The sequence below is a fragment of the Pinus tabuliformis genome, chromosome 5_1 (genome assembly GCF_031772625.1).
Source record: "Pinus tabuliformis cultivar Carrire ecotype Pingquan chromosome 5_1, CPIR1, whole genome shotgun sequence".
Classification (NCBI taxonomy): domain Eukaryota; kingdom Viridiplantae; phylum Streptophyta; class Pinopsida; order Pinales; family Pinaceae; genus Pinus; species Pinus tabuliformis.
In genome coordinates, this window is record NC_142305.1 from 6,640,699 (window position 1) to 6,658,136 (window position 17,438).

The window sequence follows — 17,438 nt, forward strand, 5'->3', positions numbered from 1 at the left end:
ATCAGAATAGGAACCTTCACCGATTTACTATCTTGCATATGAAACCTCTGTAGTATTGTCTCGACATACTTCCTCTGGTTTAACCAGAGCTTCCTCTTTGCCTGATCTCTTTTAATTTCCATGCCCAAAATATAGTTTGCAGCACCAAGATCTTTCATGTCAAATTTGGAGGAGAATTGGGTTTTCAAATCCTGGATAATTTCTTTCTCATTTCCAACCAGCAACATATCATCCACATACAAGACTAGATAAATAACACGGTCACCAATTAATTTAAAATACACACTGTGATCTGCTTTGCTTTTGGTGAAGCCAAGTCCCCGTATAAGTGTATCAAATTTCTGATACCACATCCTTGGTGACTGTTTTAACCCATACAGAGACTTCTTTAACTTGCATACCAGTGTTTTTTTACCCTTCACTGCAAAGTCTTCAGGTTGCTTCATGTCGATCTCTTCTTCTAGATCCTTGTGAAGAAATGTTGTCTTCACATCCATCTGTTCTACCTCAAAATCAAAAGCAACAGCAACAGTTAAAAGTAATCTAATAGAAGCTACCTTGGCAACAGGAGAAAAAATATCACCAAAATCAATTCCTGGCCCTTGGGAATAACCTTTTGCTACCAATCGAGCTTTGTATTTCTCCACCTTTCTTTCTGCATTTGTCTTCTTCTTGAACACCTATTTGCTGCCAATGGGTTTCCTTCCAGCCGACAACTCCACCAGATCCCAAGCCTCATTTTTGTGCAAAGATGCCATTTCATCAACCATGGCCTCTTTCCAGAGTTTGCCATCCTCTGAATCTACTGCTTCCTTCACAGTTCTGGGATCATCATCAGTAACAAATAAAGCAAAATTTGAACAGAAAGCAGATGGACTATACCTTTCCGGTTGTCTTCTTTCTCGAACTGATCTTCTCACATCCGGAGTTTGTGGCTCTTCATCTTCTGATTCTTCCTCTGCTGTAGAGTCTGATTCTTCTTCCTTAAGCTCAAACTCTATCTTCTCAGGCTCCTTTGATGGGACTTCATGTTTAATAACATCTTTCATCTCGCTGAACACCACAGCTCGGCTGTACACAACCTTCCTTGTTACTGGGTTCCAAAGCTTATAACCCTTTAAACCATCCTTATACCCAATAAAGATGCACTTTTTAGATTTACTCTCCAACTTGGTTTTGTTTCTCCTTTGGAACATATACATATGCATCACATCCAAATACCCTCAGGGGTGGAAGGGAGGGTTTCTTACCAGTCCATACCTCTTGTGGAGTCTTATTCTCCAACGCTGATAAAGGTGATCTGTTCACTAGGTAACATGCTGTCTCTACTGTCTCTACCTAGAATTCTTGTCCTAACCCGGCACCACTGAGCATGCTTCTTGCCCTTTCCATCAACTTCTTGTTCATTCTTTCTGCAACTCCATTTTGCTCAGGTGTGTATGGAGTAGTCTTCTGCCATGCTATACCACACTTCTTACAGAATTCTTCAAATTCGTTGCTGCCAAACTCTCCACCGTTATCTGACCTCAACACCTTCATCTTCTTCTCTGTTTGGTTTTCCACCAGAGCCTTAAATTCTTTAAACCTGTCAAAGATTTCAGATTTCTTCTTAAGGAAATATACTCAGTATTCCTTGAGAAGTCATCTATAAATGATACATAGTACACAGACTTATCCAATGATGGAACCTTCACAGGTCCAAACACATCACTGTGCACAAGCTCTAATATCTGTTTCGCCCTCTTACCACCAGAGGGGAAACTCACCCGATTCTCCTTCCCATATACACAATTTTCACAGAAATCAAAATCCAAAGAGCAATTACTCATACCTTCTACCATACCTTTACCATGAAGTATTCGAAGGCCCTTCTCTCCAATATGTTCATTGATGCCACAGCATGGTCTTCTCTCCAGAGACCACTACATTTTTTGCTGCACTTTCAGGAACCATAGAACTATTGCACCCATCAACAACAATGCTACCTTGCAGCTTGTATAGAGTTCCAATCTGAACTCCAGCATCAATACCAATGCTCCTTGAACCATCTTGTAGGTATCCTTCTCGAACACTGTTTTTACACTTGCATCATCCAACTTGCTTATAGAAATCAGATTTATGGCCAATGTAGGAATATGCAGAACACCCGGAAGTGTTCTAACCCTTCCACCTTGCAACTTCAACTTTACTATTCCGCGACCAACGATTCTAGCCTTCCTATCATCCCCTAAGAAGACATCACCACCATCGTATTTCTCATACTCGCAGAACCACTCTTTATGGGGAGTGAAGTGAAAGGATGCACCTGAGTCAATCAACCACGCCTCATGATCTACATGTGTACTTGAAGAAGCCAAGTACACATCCCCACCTTCATTTGAGGTGGTTTTCTTCTCTGCAGAAGGAGCATTATTAGATCCATTTCCTTTTTCAGGAGCTTTAGATTTACAGTCCCTTTTGTAGTGCCATTTCTTTTCGCATTTCCATCAAACCACCTTTACTGGTTTTCCTGGAGATTTAGATCTCCCACTCGATGACTTATTTTTGTTTATGTTCTGGGACCGTCCTCGTACAGACAAGGCATCACCATTCTGTCTCTCCATATTTTTCTGTCTCATCTCCTTCATCAGCAAGGATGAGACTATTTCATCAAACTGCAAGGCAGTTGCATTGCTACCTATTGCAATAACCAGACTATCCCACGAATCTATTAGAGAACACAACAAACTGATGCACTTATCTTCATCTGAAATTTTAACATCAACTGATAATAACTGACTTACCACAGTATTAAATGCGTTCAGATGCTCTGTCACCGAGTCTCCATCTTTCATCTTCATGTTATACAACTTTTTCCATAGGAACAGTTTATTCACGAGAGACTTAGATTGGTACAAAGTCCCTACTTGTCCCACAAAGCTTTCGTCGTAGCTTCCCCTAATACATTCAACAATATTGAATTTGAGACACACAATCATATTGTGCTCTTTGCCTTCTGATCCAACTTCTTCCATTTTTCATCGGACACTCTCGTTGGTTTAGTACCTGGATCTATCGCGATCCACTGATTTTTATCTACCAACAGATCCTCCATCTTGAGTTTCCATAACTCAAAACTTTGACCATTAAATTTCTTGATCTCTATCTTTCCATTGCTCGTCATCTTCTTTCACCACTATAATCGATCTAGCAGATCTCCCACTGAACAAGGTCTACCACAGGCCCAAGCGAAACCCCTCAGCAACAAAGGCGTCCCCTTGAATCCAAAACAACTTTGATATCAAATGTAGGTTTTAACCTCGTACAGAAATTACCTGCATACGAATTCTAAAACACAGAAAATAAACAATGCGAGAGCATAACACATACAACACATATACACAGAGATTTTCCTCTGTATCCCAAAACCGGGACTATCAGCTTGATTTTTTCATTATGTTCATTTCAATGTTACAATACATATTTATACATGCCGAAGCATCCAATACCTTGGACCGAAAACCATTGCATCCAAAACCATGTGCGAAAAACCATGCACAAAACCATAGGTAGTTCCGCCCAACCTAGTATAGGGTCTAAATTTTTTTTCCTCGGGGTGCTGCCCCGGACCACATAGAGGGGGGCTAACTGCCCCCCTCAAACTCCCCATACAGGGGGGGCTGTTGCCCCCCCCTGTGACCCCCTGCTGCGCAGTTGGCACAATGAAGGGGGGGCTCCGCCCGCCCTCTAACTAGGGAGGCTAGTCGTGGAAAGATTATAACGCAACCCAACACACAGTCCTTGACAAAGTGACACTGGATATCATTATGCTTCGACCTATCATGAAACACTGGATTCTCAAAGAGTTTGATGCAACTTTGATTATCGCACATGATCCTGGTCGCCTCCATTTTCCTTCTGAATATGTTCACCAATAGTTTTCTAAGCCATATGGCCTCACACGAAGCTATGCTTGCTGCCATATATGTTGCCTCAGATGAGCTCAGAGCCACAGACTTTGGTTTCCTAGTGCACCAGGAGGTCATTCCTGATACAATTTTGAAACAATACCCAGAGGTACTTTTCTGATCCACTGAACTTCCTGCCCAATCTGCATCAGTAAATCCACTCAACCTGATAACCTTCCCCTTGGTGTACAAGAGCCCATAATCAACTGTTCCCTGTAAATACCTGAGAACGTGTCTAGCTGCTGCCCAATGTGCCCTCTTTGGTTCCACCATGAACTGACTAAGGGTGTTGACAGTGTAGCAAATATCTGGCCTGGTATTGACCAGATACATCACAGACCCTATGAGTTGTTGGTATAGGGTGGGATCGACATCCTTGTCTTCTGATGCATCAATCTTCTTCTAGTTGGTGATCATTGGCATAGCCATAGGTCTATAGTCTCCCATCCCAAATCTTTTTAGGATTTCTGTAGCATACCTCCCTTGCCCAAGGAAGATTTCTCCTTTCTGCTGCCAAACTTCCAACCCTAGGAAGTAGTGCATTCGTCCCAGATCCTTCATATCGAACTTTGTGGCTAGATTCTTCTTGCAGTCCTCAATGAGTCTGGATGATCCTGTCAGAAAGAGATCATCCACATATAATACTAAGATAAGCGACTCGTTCTCTACGACTAGATAGTAGAGATTCAGATCCGTGTCACTCTTGACAAACCCCATCTTCTGCAAGTAGCCATCTATTCGACCATACCATGCTCTCGGTGCCTGCTTCAGCCCATACAAGGCTTTCTTCAGTCTGCATACATGAGACTTCTTCTCATGAGTTTCAAAGCCCTCTGGTTGTTCAATGTATATCTATTATTCTATTACCCCATTCAGAAATGCCGTCTTGACATCCATCTGATGGATCTCCCATCCCATTTGGGCTGCAAGAGATATCACGGTCCTAATAGAAGTGTCAGGGCGAAGGTTTCCTCATAGTCAATCCCTTCCTTTTGAGCATACCCCTTAGCCACAAACTTGGTCTTGTATTTCTCAACACTGTCGTGCACAACATATTTGATCTTGTAGATCCATCTCGAACCTACCACAGATCTGTCTTGAGGTCTTGACACCACCTCCCAGACATTGTTCACCATTATGGAGTTATACTCCTCTACCATCACATCTAGCCAGACCTGCTATTGAGCTGCCTCCTTGAAACTGGCAGGCTCTCCATCCTGAGCTACTAACGCCTGATATCTGTCTCGCTATTTTCGCTCCCTCTTATTGTTCCTTGGCTCACCGATGAAGTTCTCTGCATCACGCTGAATCTGACGAAGTTCCCTGTTAGTTCTTCTTCTGCCAGCAGGTGCTTCTGTTCGCTCCTCCTCCTCATCCTGAGAATCTTCTTGACTTGAGGAAGAATTCTTCACTTCTGTTGGTTGAAGAGGCATGACCAACGGATCCTCTTTCGGCTGCTCCTCGGAAGGCATTTCGTGAGATCTTCTGAAAGCTTTGTCTTCCATGAACTTTACATCTCGTCGTACTACTACCTTCGTGCTCCCTAGAAGATAGATTCTGTATGCCTTAGCGTTCTCGCTATATCCCATCAGATATCCCTTTTCCGCAGTCTGATCCAACTTCTTCCTCTTTTCTTCGGGTATGGGGAAATATGCTAAACTCCCAAATATCCTAAAATGACTGACTTCAGGCATCTTCCCAGTGAAGACTTTCTTTGGAGTAATCTTGCCCAATGCTCGATGAGGGAGGTCTTGTTCTGAACATACACAACTATGTTGCATGCTTTCGCCCACAGGAATTTTGGCATATCCTGATCATACATCATGGTCCTAGCTGCTTCTACAATAGTCCTGTTCTTTCTTTCTGCTACCCCATTCTGCTCTGGATTGTAGGGAGATGTCCACTCTCTTCCGGTGCCCTCCTTAGCGCAATAATCAATGAAGTCCTTATCTACATACTCTCCACCATTATCTGAGCGCAAAACTTTTATTTCTTCCCAGTCAGATTCTCCACCAGAGCCTTGAACTCCTTGAATCGACAGAAAATCTCATCCTTGGTTTTTAGAAAATAAATTCAAGTTTTCCTCAAGTGGTCATCAATGCCGAGTGTATCAATCGTAGTACACTCTTGGCCCTGTGTTTGCTCCTAGGAAATGTCGCCTTGGCATAATTTCCTAGAACGCATCCCCTACATGCATCATCTTGTTCCGTACTTAGATCCAGAACTCTTGTCATAGTGCTCCTGAGAATTCTTAGAGCTCCATGGTGCAAGTGACCCATCCTACTGTGCCATAGTTCGTTCAAGTCCTTGTCCCCATGACTGCCTATTAGTGCCATTGGTGATTCTAGTTGTAATCTATACAATCGATTACTTTTGATCTCGATCTGCACTTTCTTTTTCCAGCTTGGGTGTTTGACGTATACCTTTTCCTTGATGAAGTAGACGTCATAGCCCTTGCCTTGTAGTTGTGACACGGAAAGTAAGTTCATCCCCAATCCTGGTACATGTAGCACATTTGTGGCACGAAATCGCTCTCTCGATTCGGTCTGAAAAACCATGGTACCCTTCCCTAATGGAGTACACTTTGCCTTGTTCCCCACGGTGATCTCGAAGTTCATCTTCTTTTCTCGATATTCTGAGAAACACTCCCTGATTCCCGTCATATGCCACGAGGCTCCACTGTCTATATACCATACTTCTGATGATGCAGCACTAGTCATGCACGCCACTTCTTCTTCCAGCCTGGAAGCCAACATAGAGAAATCGAAATCTCTTTCTCTTGTGCAATCTTCTGAAAATCTGCGTGAGTCCCCTGAGGTGGATGCCTCTGCATCGTGGTCTCGACCCATAACTGATTTTCCCTTTCTGTCTCTGATTACTTGCTCTGATACCATGTGAAAATTCTATCATTGCAACAACTGATTTACTTTTCCTACTTATTCCACCATAAGTTATTTATGAAATCACTTCAATAAACATTAAAATAAACACTGCTGCAGATATCACACTGTAATATAGAAACACACATATGCACAAGAATCAACACATTGACATAGATATTTTGGATTAATGTCCCCGGAAAGACCCAATGTGGGAAAACCGGTGTAGCAAGGGAGGATTTTATTATTTAGCCATTTTCTAGTACAATAGGGTGCCAAACTAGCTTACACACAGATAGACAAATTCTCCAACACTTCTTCTGAACCTAGCATTAGCCCTGTTGGCCTCTACGTGACCTGAAACCCTCTGCATCAGCCTGTTGAGATTCCGTGCAACCTCTCTGGCCTTTTGCGTCACTCCTGCAGCCTCTGCGTGGATGACGCAGGACCTGCTAGCTCTGCACAGTCTCTGCTGCCTCTGCGTGGCTCCCTCTGGCCCTGTGTCTGCCTCTTTTGCCTCTTTGCGTTGATCTACCGTCTCTCTGTTCCGTACTTGCTACCTCTTGACTGCTCACCAGACCACTGGTTCAATTTCTCAGCTAACCCTGCTCCAGAAATTGAACTGACTGGTCTCCCTCTGTATATTCTCCAAGTGACCCTCAAGCCTCCTCTTATACTTTTCTCGTTGACAAATCAACGGCCGAGATTAAGTCCTTAATCAACGGCTAAGATTAGATCTGGCTTGATCCATGACTTTTGGACCATTCTAACACAGTGTCATATTAATTCACATTAATATTTTATTTTTCCTAAGTTTGGACTTAGGGATTACGTCAAAAATATTAATTATTTTAATATCTCCCAAACTGTTTAGAATGTGCCCAAACCCTTTCTGGGTATTGAAGATCTCATGTGCGTTAGCCTCTCCACCAAGTTTCATGGCTAGAGCACATCCGATGCTACCCCAAATCAACAAATACTCCAAGAAGATACACTTACGACGCCTTGCACCAAGTTTGTTTCTATGTACCTTTGGTATCAAGGCATAATAGGTGGAACCAAAGACTTTGACATGCTTTACCGAAGGAATGTGGCCATACCACATTTCATAAGGAGTCTTGTTTCTAATAGCATTAGATGGACATCTATTCTTTACATATACAACACATAGAATTGCATCAACGCAAAACATCAATTTTACATTCTTGAAAAACATCATGGAGCACATCATATTTAAGATTGTCCTATTCATTCTTTCAGCTACTCCGTTCTGTTGGGGATTATAAAGCACAATTGTTTGATGTTTGATCCCATGTTGGCAAAGATAGTTTTCAAATTCATTTGAAGTGTATTCTTTCCATTATCAATGCGAATAGAGCCAATATGAGATTGTGCATCATTTTCAATCCATGTATGAAGGTTCTTGAATGTTTGAAAAGCATCAGATTTGTTCTTCAATAAATAAACCCAACACATTCTGGTGTAGTCATCAATAAATGTCATCATATATTTATTTCCATTTGCAGAAGGAATAGGAATTGGACCACATAAATCTGAATGAATGAGTTCAAGTTTTCTATGTGCTCTGGAATGTGAATCATGAAAAGACTGTTTGCTATGCTTTCCTATAATGCAAGCATCACATTGCTTAAGTTTCTTAGGAATTGTAGGCAAACTAGTAACACCATTTTTCTTCAACAAGCGAAGGCTATGCTGTCATAGTTCAAGTGTCCAAATCTAGCATGCCATAATAAACTTGATGGAAATGTACCTTCATCATAATGAAAATTGTATGAGAAATTTTGTGCACGAGTAAAGGTACCTTGCAGCTTGAGAAGCCTTTCTTCTTCTATCCCCGTCATGACAAGTGAGTAATCTAATGCTTTTCTCACCTCAACTTTGCCATCACACATATGAATGGAGTGTCCTTGCTGGCGGATGTGGACCAAGGACAGCAAGTTCCTCCTCAGCGGTGGGAGATATAAAACATCACGCATAAGAAAGTCTGGAAGACCAGGGAATTTAAGCATGATTGTGCCAAGTCCCGATGGCTTGAGTTTTGATTTGTCTGCAAAGTATATTGCTCCATCAACGTTGTCAGTGAATTCTTCAAAAAAATATTTTCTAAAGGTCATGTGGCAAGTTGCTCCTGAATCAAGCAACCAATCATTTTTCCAAGAAGCAAGTGAAGCATTAAATAAGTCTTCATTTACTCCAATATTACAATGTGCCACAACATAGTGAGCGGATTCAGGTGCTTTACCTTTCTCTTTGTCATTAGTTTTACCTTTGGGTTGATTTCTTTCCTGCTCAATTCTGTCCCAAGGCAACTTGCATGTGGATGCATCATGTGATCCATCTCTATTGCAACGTATGCAATGCAAATCTGAATTTTCTCCTTGAGAGTGTCTGCCCCCCTGCCTCTGAAATTTCTTCTTCCTCTTCCTCTTCGACCACCTCTTCCTCTGGAAGAATCTTGAGCAAGATTCTTTTCTCTATGTGCAAGACACACAGCCTCTTCAGAAGACTGAGGAGCTGTCTTCTTCCCAAAAGCTTTCTCTCTCTCAGCAAATTTATTCACAAGGGAGTCAAAGGTAATTTCTTTGAGGTTTCCATTTGCTTGCAATGACTCAAGATAATTTGAATAAGTGGGATAAAATGCCTTGACAAAAGCTATCAGAGGAATGTCAAGTTCAAGATTAGTGACTTTGATATCATGCATAATAGATTTTACTTTTGATGCAAGAGCAAGAGGATCATCAGTTTGTAATTGAAGGCTGAACAATTTAATCATCAATTGAACAACTTCAAGCGTAGAGTGTGAGTCATAGAGTTCCTTCAATTTTTGTAAGGCTTCAAAAGCATTTGAAAATGGCGAAATATGGCGAATCACCACTTCATTTACAGATGCTACAATCAAGGCATAAGCCTTGCTGTTCTTATTTTCCCAAATGGCGAATTCCTTGTCTGAGGTAGGCTGTTGTGGCTCTCTGTCTCCTTCTCCAACACACACTCCTTTCCACAACTCATTAAAAATTAGAGTGTGTTTGATTTTCCATGACCATTCTGGATAGTTCTCCTTCCCGGTGAGAACCACTCCCATAATAGATATCAATGAATGCATTGTAAAATCTGTGTACTGTAAAAAAAATATACTTCTGCTGCCAATATGTTGTAAGAAATAACACTTCCCGTGGTAGTTTTGTAAAAAAAAATAACAAATCTAATATAAATATAGCAGAGGTATTATATGGGGAGGGGCTTATATTAGGGAGGCGATGGGAGCCACACAGTAATATATAAAACATAGTATTAAAAAGCGGTGGGAGCGAGTACGGAATAAACTCGAGTATGGTGGTATGGGGAGATATTGACCTGGACTGTGCGGAGTTGTTGACTGGGGGAGCGGTGTTTATATGTTATGGGTTCGGGCCCCACGGTGGGCGCCTCGACAACGGAGGGTGGTGCAATGGGGAGCCACGGAGGGTGGTGCAACGGGGAACCACGGAGGGTAGTGCAATGACGGAGTCAAATGAACTTACAGTGGGGAGGCATAGCGAATGGTGGGAACCAAACTGCTCGCAGTGCTGACAAAACAATGCGCAAGAACTTATGGAGGGGTGGCCGCTGCAAAACTCTCGCCTGGGCCTCCAAATACCCCAAGCACCCATTTTCATTGTGGAACTTCCAGCTCTGAGTAGAGCGTATAAGATGCAGCGTGGGGTGTGAATAAGATGCAACGTGGGGTGTGAGGGTGCCGATTGTGCAGGAGGGAGTTCGACTGTGCAACGGAGGGTCGAGGGAGCAGCGTTTGGATGCTGTGTTTGGGAGCAGGCGGATTGGAAGGAAATCACACCTCCTTGCAGCGTTTCCACAGCAGATTCAAAACCACAACATTCAACATAACTGGAGTTCTATGGTGGTGTCGATATTCTACCACAATCATTCAATGTTACAACATTCATTCGCCATACAAAAAAATCGACATATACCAAACCTCAACGCTATCAATGCCGTCCACAGCACCACGCTTCCGCTGTGTACCTCCAGGAAATGCACAGTCCACACTCACCGCACCAAGTTGCCTCAGTAATGCATGAAACCCAACGTTTAACGCACTAGTGCATTCAATAATGCATGAAATTTCGCAGGGATTTGACAAAGATGTCAGTCTGCAAAGGATGTAGAACATAGGCAGAATAGGCAGAATGGGAGTTACAAAGTAGAGAGGGAAGCCAAAAATGGCGTTGGCTCTGATACCATGTCAGGCTAGGAGGTAACTCAAATGAAATCTGTTTATTCATTTAGATTGCTCATAGTTATATACATAAGGGAGTGACTCTTGAGTTTCATCTACCGATGACTCTTCCTTTTCCATTATTTATTATTTACACTATTTTACAACTGTTCACCCAATCCCCATGATTAGGTGTCAACACCATCTCATAAGCTATTTTTTTAACTTATGTTAGTGCGTCTCATCATGTCAACCAACATTTTTATATGGCAACCAACATTTTTATATGGCAATGCCTTGACTGACAACTTTATCTCTCCACTAGATTAGAGCACAATGTTGGGGAGACAATGATTTATAGACATCTCCATCATTGCCTCTCAAGGCACATACCCCATCTGGATGTTCACAAGGTATGTCCTTTTAGAACCATTCTCTTCTTGGATTTACACTTCCTCAAGGAATCTCCTATTTGACTTCTCTTTCCTATTGGATGCCCTACCTCATCCTCAAAGAGTATTAGTTTTCAAGACTACCCAATCCTCCATTCTTTCTTCATGATGTGAAGACAAGAATGATATGTCTATCTCTCCCTCTCAACTAGGAAGGATCTAATCATTACTTTACATAAAAGGAATATACCTAAGCTCCCTCTTAACTATGAATTTGTTTCCAACAACAACTATTTGTTCTTCCGTAGAGATCATGTACTATTAGTTGCTTGTAGGGCTCCTCTTTTTGCATCATCATGTCATGAATAAATTTCAACTTCTACATCATGGAGCCATCTCCTTTCATAACTTCTTCGTAGGGCTTCGACCATCTTCTACACTATTGCACTCAGATTGTCAAAGTTTTCAGGAAGCAGAAGTACCAACTTTTTCAACAAGGACCGGATCACATATCAGCAGTCCATGTGTCATGGTCATCTCATTCTACAAGTTATATATTGTAAATGATCTTAGTAAAACCTTGTGTCTATGTAACAACCTAGGTAAGCCTATAATTGATGATAAATTCCATCCTAAGAGGTTTTTTAATCTCACTGATTACCTGTGTTTTTCGACACGGCTAATTAGAGGAGTTTTTTTCCCTCTAGTTTAAACCCCAAAGCCAGGGTGAAATTTATTGTGAAATTATTAGGTGAGTCCTAGTGTTTTAGTCGAGTCTGATGTAAAAGTGGTTTGGCAATAATTTACGCTAGTTGACTTAATTATTTTATTACTAGATCATATTGTGTCGTAGATGGGTTATGTGTTTTGAGGGCCTAAGCCAAATGTGGATTCCCTCTTTGAGTCTTGTAAATGAAAAAACTTATGGATTAGAGGGTTGGAAAAATAATAATCCCCTCGTGTAAATTAATTAATTTTCTGGCAAAATAAAATTAAATTCTAAGCCAAAAAAACTAATTAATTAGAGTCAAATTAAATTGTCTTAGGAAAATAAATTCTCCAAATGAAAAATTCGTGGGTTTTAAAAGAGTCAATTGTAAAGGTCCTCCACCAAGGGAATATTATATATATTTCAAGAAAATTTGGACCCTCAGACCCTTGGTGGTTAAGTCAGAGTCAAATTTTTGTGGAAATTAGCTCAAAATTAATTAAAAATGAATTAAATGATAAATTCGAAAATTCCTCAAAAATAAAAAATCGAGGGCCAAGATTAAAAGATCTTGAATTGTTTATCAACAAACAAGATTATTTTGACAAGGATCAAAGAAACTAGCCATTATTTTTCCATTTGAGGATTTATCTATAAATTAGAGAGCCAGTTGAGTCTCTAGTCATCTTGATCTTTGGCTAGAATTGTTGCTGAAGCATTTTGTAAATTATTGTTCCGTTTGGAACTATCTTTTCTACTATAATAAAAGACTTTGGGGTGCAACTCGAGGTGTTCTTGTTTGTTGATCTATGGTATGTATTGACTACAGACTTCCTATGTGGTGCTTTATATTATTATTTTGAGATAATACATAGTGTGTGCACCTCAATCCTTGGTCTCCAGGTTCACAAACTATGGGCAAGGGTTACTTTGCTTGGATCTCTAGTTTTTATGTGGTGGATTGAATCTTCGCTTGGGCTATAGTGAACATTAATTTTTCTGAAGCATTCTAGCCATTCTTTTAAGGAAAAAATATCATAAAAATATTTTTTCAAAATCTATTTTAAAACCCATGTATATTTTGTAATTTTAATTGTAAATTATTTTTCTAACTTGGGTTGGGGTTTTTAGATTTATTTTGTATATATTTGTAATTTGGGTGTTGTAAATTTTATTTTTGCAGGTTAGATCAAGGAGTCAAGTGGAAGAAGAGCTAGATCTAGGCCCTTGAGGGTAAGATCTAGCCTCTTGGATTTTTTTGCAGGGTTTCCACAGAAGAATTTTCAGAAAATCAAAGAGTTGGAGCATAATTTTTTTCGGAGCAAGAGTTTCAAGCTTTTCAGTGTTTCTAGCCTCGGTTTTGCCTTCCTAGGCCTCAGTGTCAACCTTTCTCCCTCCAGCGTCTTGGTTTCTAGCCCTCCTAGGGCTAGCCGTGACCCTTAGGGGCTACAACTTCCCTTCTTTACCCTAGCCACAGGCCCAAAAGGCCTTGCGGCCTCCTCTTTTCCTCTCGGCCTCCCCTCTCTTGGCCTCCTTCCCTCTTGGCCCTCCTCTCTCGGCCTTCCTCCGTCCTCCATCCTCCCTCGACCTTCCTCCTCAGCCCTTTTCTCCCTCTCTCCCTAGGCTGCATCCCTCTAAGGGCTTGCGACTCCCTTTCCTTGGCCTTTAGGCCATAGGCCATAGGCCTTAGGGCTCTTCCTAGGCCTCTAAGCCCTCCATACCCCCAACGCTAGCCTTATTAGGCATAGCATTGCCTCTTTGAGGCCTTATCCTTCATCTTTGGGCCCCGATCTACCATCCTAGCCCTTTTATCCCTGCAAATTCATCTCCCCTAGCCTTGTTCTCCATTTTTTTAGCCTCTTTTGCCCTAAATTGACCTGAAACCCTAATTTGAAGTTTTAAGGCTAAATACTTGGCGGTTTTGCAGGCTTAAGGTCTCAAAATTCATATTTTTCAAGTGGCAACGTGATCCCAAAATTTCAACGAATTTCAACCGTGGGATCTTCAAGGCCTTAGGCCTAGGGTTTGACCTCTAAACCCTTGTTTTGCTTCAGTTTTGTTACAACAATCAAATCATTAATATCTAAGCCCTAAAATCACATTTTAATTGGTCAAAATCAATTAGAATTGCAAAATCTAAATTTTCACAAGTTTTGGCCACTTGGGCATCTCTAATTTGACCTAGATCTAACTTTTTAGCTTGCTGGAATTTACTGCATAACTGTGAAATTCAAGTCTGAAATATTTCTGAAGCATATTCTTAATAAAAATAAAAAAAATTTGAATTTTCAGTTTCCGGTAAAAACTTACTATTTTTAGACATTTTGGGCATCATCTTCAGTATTTTTAGCTCGCTGATCTGTCACTAATTTACTGTTGTAATAAATTTATCAGTTCTGAAATTTTTGAATCACACTTCCTAAAAGCCCTAAAATTTGAAATTTTTGAGTTCTAGTGCATTTTTACTATTTTTGGGCATATTGACCATCTATTTTTGGCATCTTTAGCTTGCTGATCTGTGGTTGTTTACTGCTGTAAACTAACAATCAGATCTGAAATATCACTGAATACATCATCACTAAGTGGGCTAAATAAGTTAATTTACATTTGCTGGTCATTGAGAAATTTTATGTTTTATGTCTAAGGCAAATTTCATGATTTGAAGTGGTTTCCTCACTGTTGTTATAACGTTGATAAAGTCTGAATTTTTTGAATTTTCATTGCTGATATAAATTGTCATAGATTTGAAATTGGCTTATATCATCTTTGCACTCAGAATCTGACATTGATCTTGTTGATTGGCATAATATCTTGTGTTAATAATCATTGGTGGATAAGTTGGTTACTTGAAATTTACACTTGTATCTCTTAGCACTTATCTTATCACAACATTGTTAAGTACTCTTGCGTTAAGACAAATTTCGCATAAATACTTCAATAAATTAAGCAATCTTAACTCAAGATAATCTCACCCATAATCTCTTGCATAATCATATTAGATTTAGATTGCATTAATAATTTACCTCCTAGCATAAGCTAGGTTGATAGATAGATAGGGCAACCCTTCTCACTTGGCTTGAGGGTCTTCGACAACTCTTCGGTGGTTAACACGGTGACCTTGTAGTTGTCAGAGCCACAATCACTACAGCGCTAGAGACATCAGGTGATAGGAGCACAACATAAGATATCGTTAATCAGGCCCTAACCCGCTTCCTGTTGGCCTCCTTCCCATAACCTACCTTGGAGCCCAACTTCAAAATAGTTAAAGGAAGGTTACATCTAGATTAGGCATTTAACTAAAAATAACCAAGATCTTTGCATCACACATAGGTCATAGGTTTGCATATTATTCAGGTTAGTCAATTATCTTAAGGCGCGGGTGTCCATCCGGTCATTTGGTTCCATTTTACTATAAGCAAGAAATTGTGACTCCATTAAGGCATTGGTTTCATACTTAAATTTAATTTAATCAATAATTTTGCTCGAATTTAACCAATTGGCTAGGTCACTCATCCATGTCTCCCAACTTGCAATTTGTTTTCCTTCATCTCATTCCATAGGGACTACCCCCCATAGGCTGTTGTGGGGATACAACTAGAACGTAGTGGGTGGGGACCAGAGTGACAACCCCCATCCTGAGCATTGTTGCGGTGCTTGTACAGTCCAGGCGACAACGTACACCACTTTCCCTTTTTCAACGAAACATAGTGTTGAACCAAGTAATGCTAGTCATGTCATCCTTCTTTTCATCGGTAAGTGACCTTCTTTGTTATCATTTGCCTATCCTTTATACAACTACCTCCTCTAAGTCATGATCTTTTCAAAATCATCCATCAGATTTTAATTGTACTAGTTGTAGGGGTGAATTTCTTCAACCATCTGTTGGTAGCCCTATTTCAATCCAACTAGATGCTTACTTTCAAAAGTCAAAAATGAACTTCAAAAATAGAATTACCTCTTCATGATGGCCCTTTTCGTTATCTACTTTTGCAACATCAACATCCTTTTGTATACTATACGAATCCATCTCCAAGACATCCATTACTAAGGTTCTCCTTCTTCGTCATATTTATCAAGGTTTTCACAACTTCTCCATGGAGATGTCATAGCCAATCCTATTTATTGTTATTAGATGTTAATTGATCATCTCATCTATGTAGCTATAGATATATCTTCACGAACTCTCCTTTCAACTTCTTCACATACTGCTTCGTTTAGCATCTCTTTACATGGTTCCTTCCTATTAGAAACCTTATGGCCCTATTGATGGTGCTGGAGGCCGCCAATAGTTAGTGGGTCTCCCCAGTGTGAGGTCCCAATTAGACCTCACACCGTTTGGGATAGGAGCCCCATCCGATATGTGGGCCCGACTGCCACCATGAATGTTTTCACTCTTGGTTGTCAAATGAAAAGGTGTCAGAGTGAGGACAAGAATGAAATGCCTAGACAATGAAACAAAGTCAGCCCAAGATTGAAAAACTACAGAAAGAGGTACAAGCAAGTCACAACAACAATAAGGAGTATGCCATGAGAAGGATCAGTGAGCCAAAACCCAATCAGACATACATGAACAAGAACATGCCAAAGGTTAATTGCAAATTAGTTCACAATAGATCACCGACATGACGAGAAATAGGTAAGCAGATATTCGAAAGCAAACATACATGCAACAACTATGAACTAGTCCATAACATATTGTGTATATGAAAGCACACATACAAATGCAGCGAAAATATCGGACAACCAATACAACCACTATGAATACACATGGGAATTAGTGCCAGAAATGAAGAACATCTTATGGGATGCTCATGCCATTGTCCAATACAAAACCCTAGCCTCACTTCATCTCACCCTGCTAGCTTCCAAGAGCAGAGTGCCTCTAGTTCTCAAGCACCAATCAACTATCTACTGCTGCTCTCAGCTCAAGTGCTAAAAGTCCCTCTTCAAATGAGGTATGAGGGTCTTCTTATAGAAGTGAGGAGAGTGAACTTCACCTCCTCTTGTGACCTTTCACCTACCCTCACGACTCTTAACCTTCCTCCCTCTTCTCTTGTGCCCATTGACTATTACGTGCACAATTGATTTATGCATAGTTATGGGCATTATGACGAACAATACATACATATTAAATTGTGAGGAGAACGAGTAGGTTTGTTGGAAACCCTAATTCTGTTGTGCAGTCATGATGAGCTATGGAACTATGTTGTGATCCATTTGCTGTGTTGAATGTTGATTTGCTTGCCACTATTCCTGCCATCAGGGTTGTCACAA

General features: G+C 40.7%; 1 protein-coding gene across 5 annotated transcripts in view; it reads left to right on the forward strand.

Moving 5' to 3' along the window:
* The window catches only part of LOC149163271 (uncharacterized), a 139,749-nt gene that overhangs the window by 31,448 nt on the left and 90,863 nt on the right, over positions 1–17,438 (forward strand). For 2 of the 5 annotated variants that reach the window (XM_089430698.1, XM_089430700.1), the window contains exon 3: positions 13,348–13,397. The exons of the other annotated variants lie outside the window; for them this stretch is intronic. The gene's annotated coding sequence lies outside the window, so the exon portion shown is untranslated. The remainder of the gene's footprint in view (positions 1–13,347; positions 13,398–17,438) is intronic. 5 annotated transcript variants of the gene reach the window in all.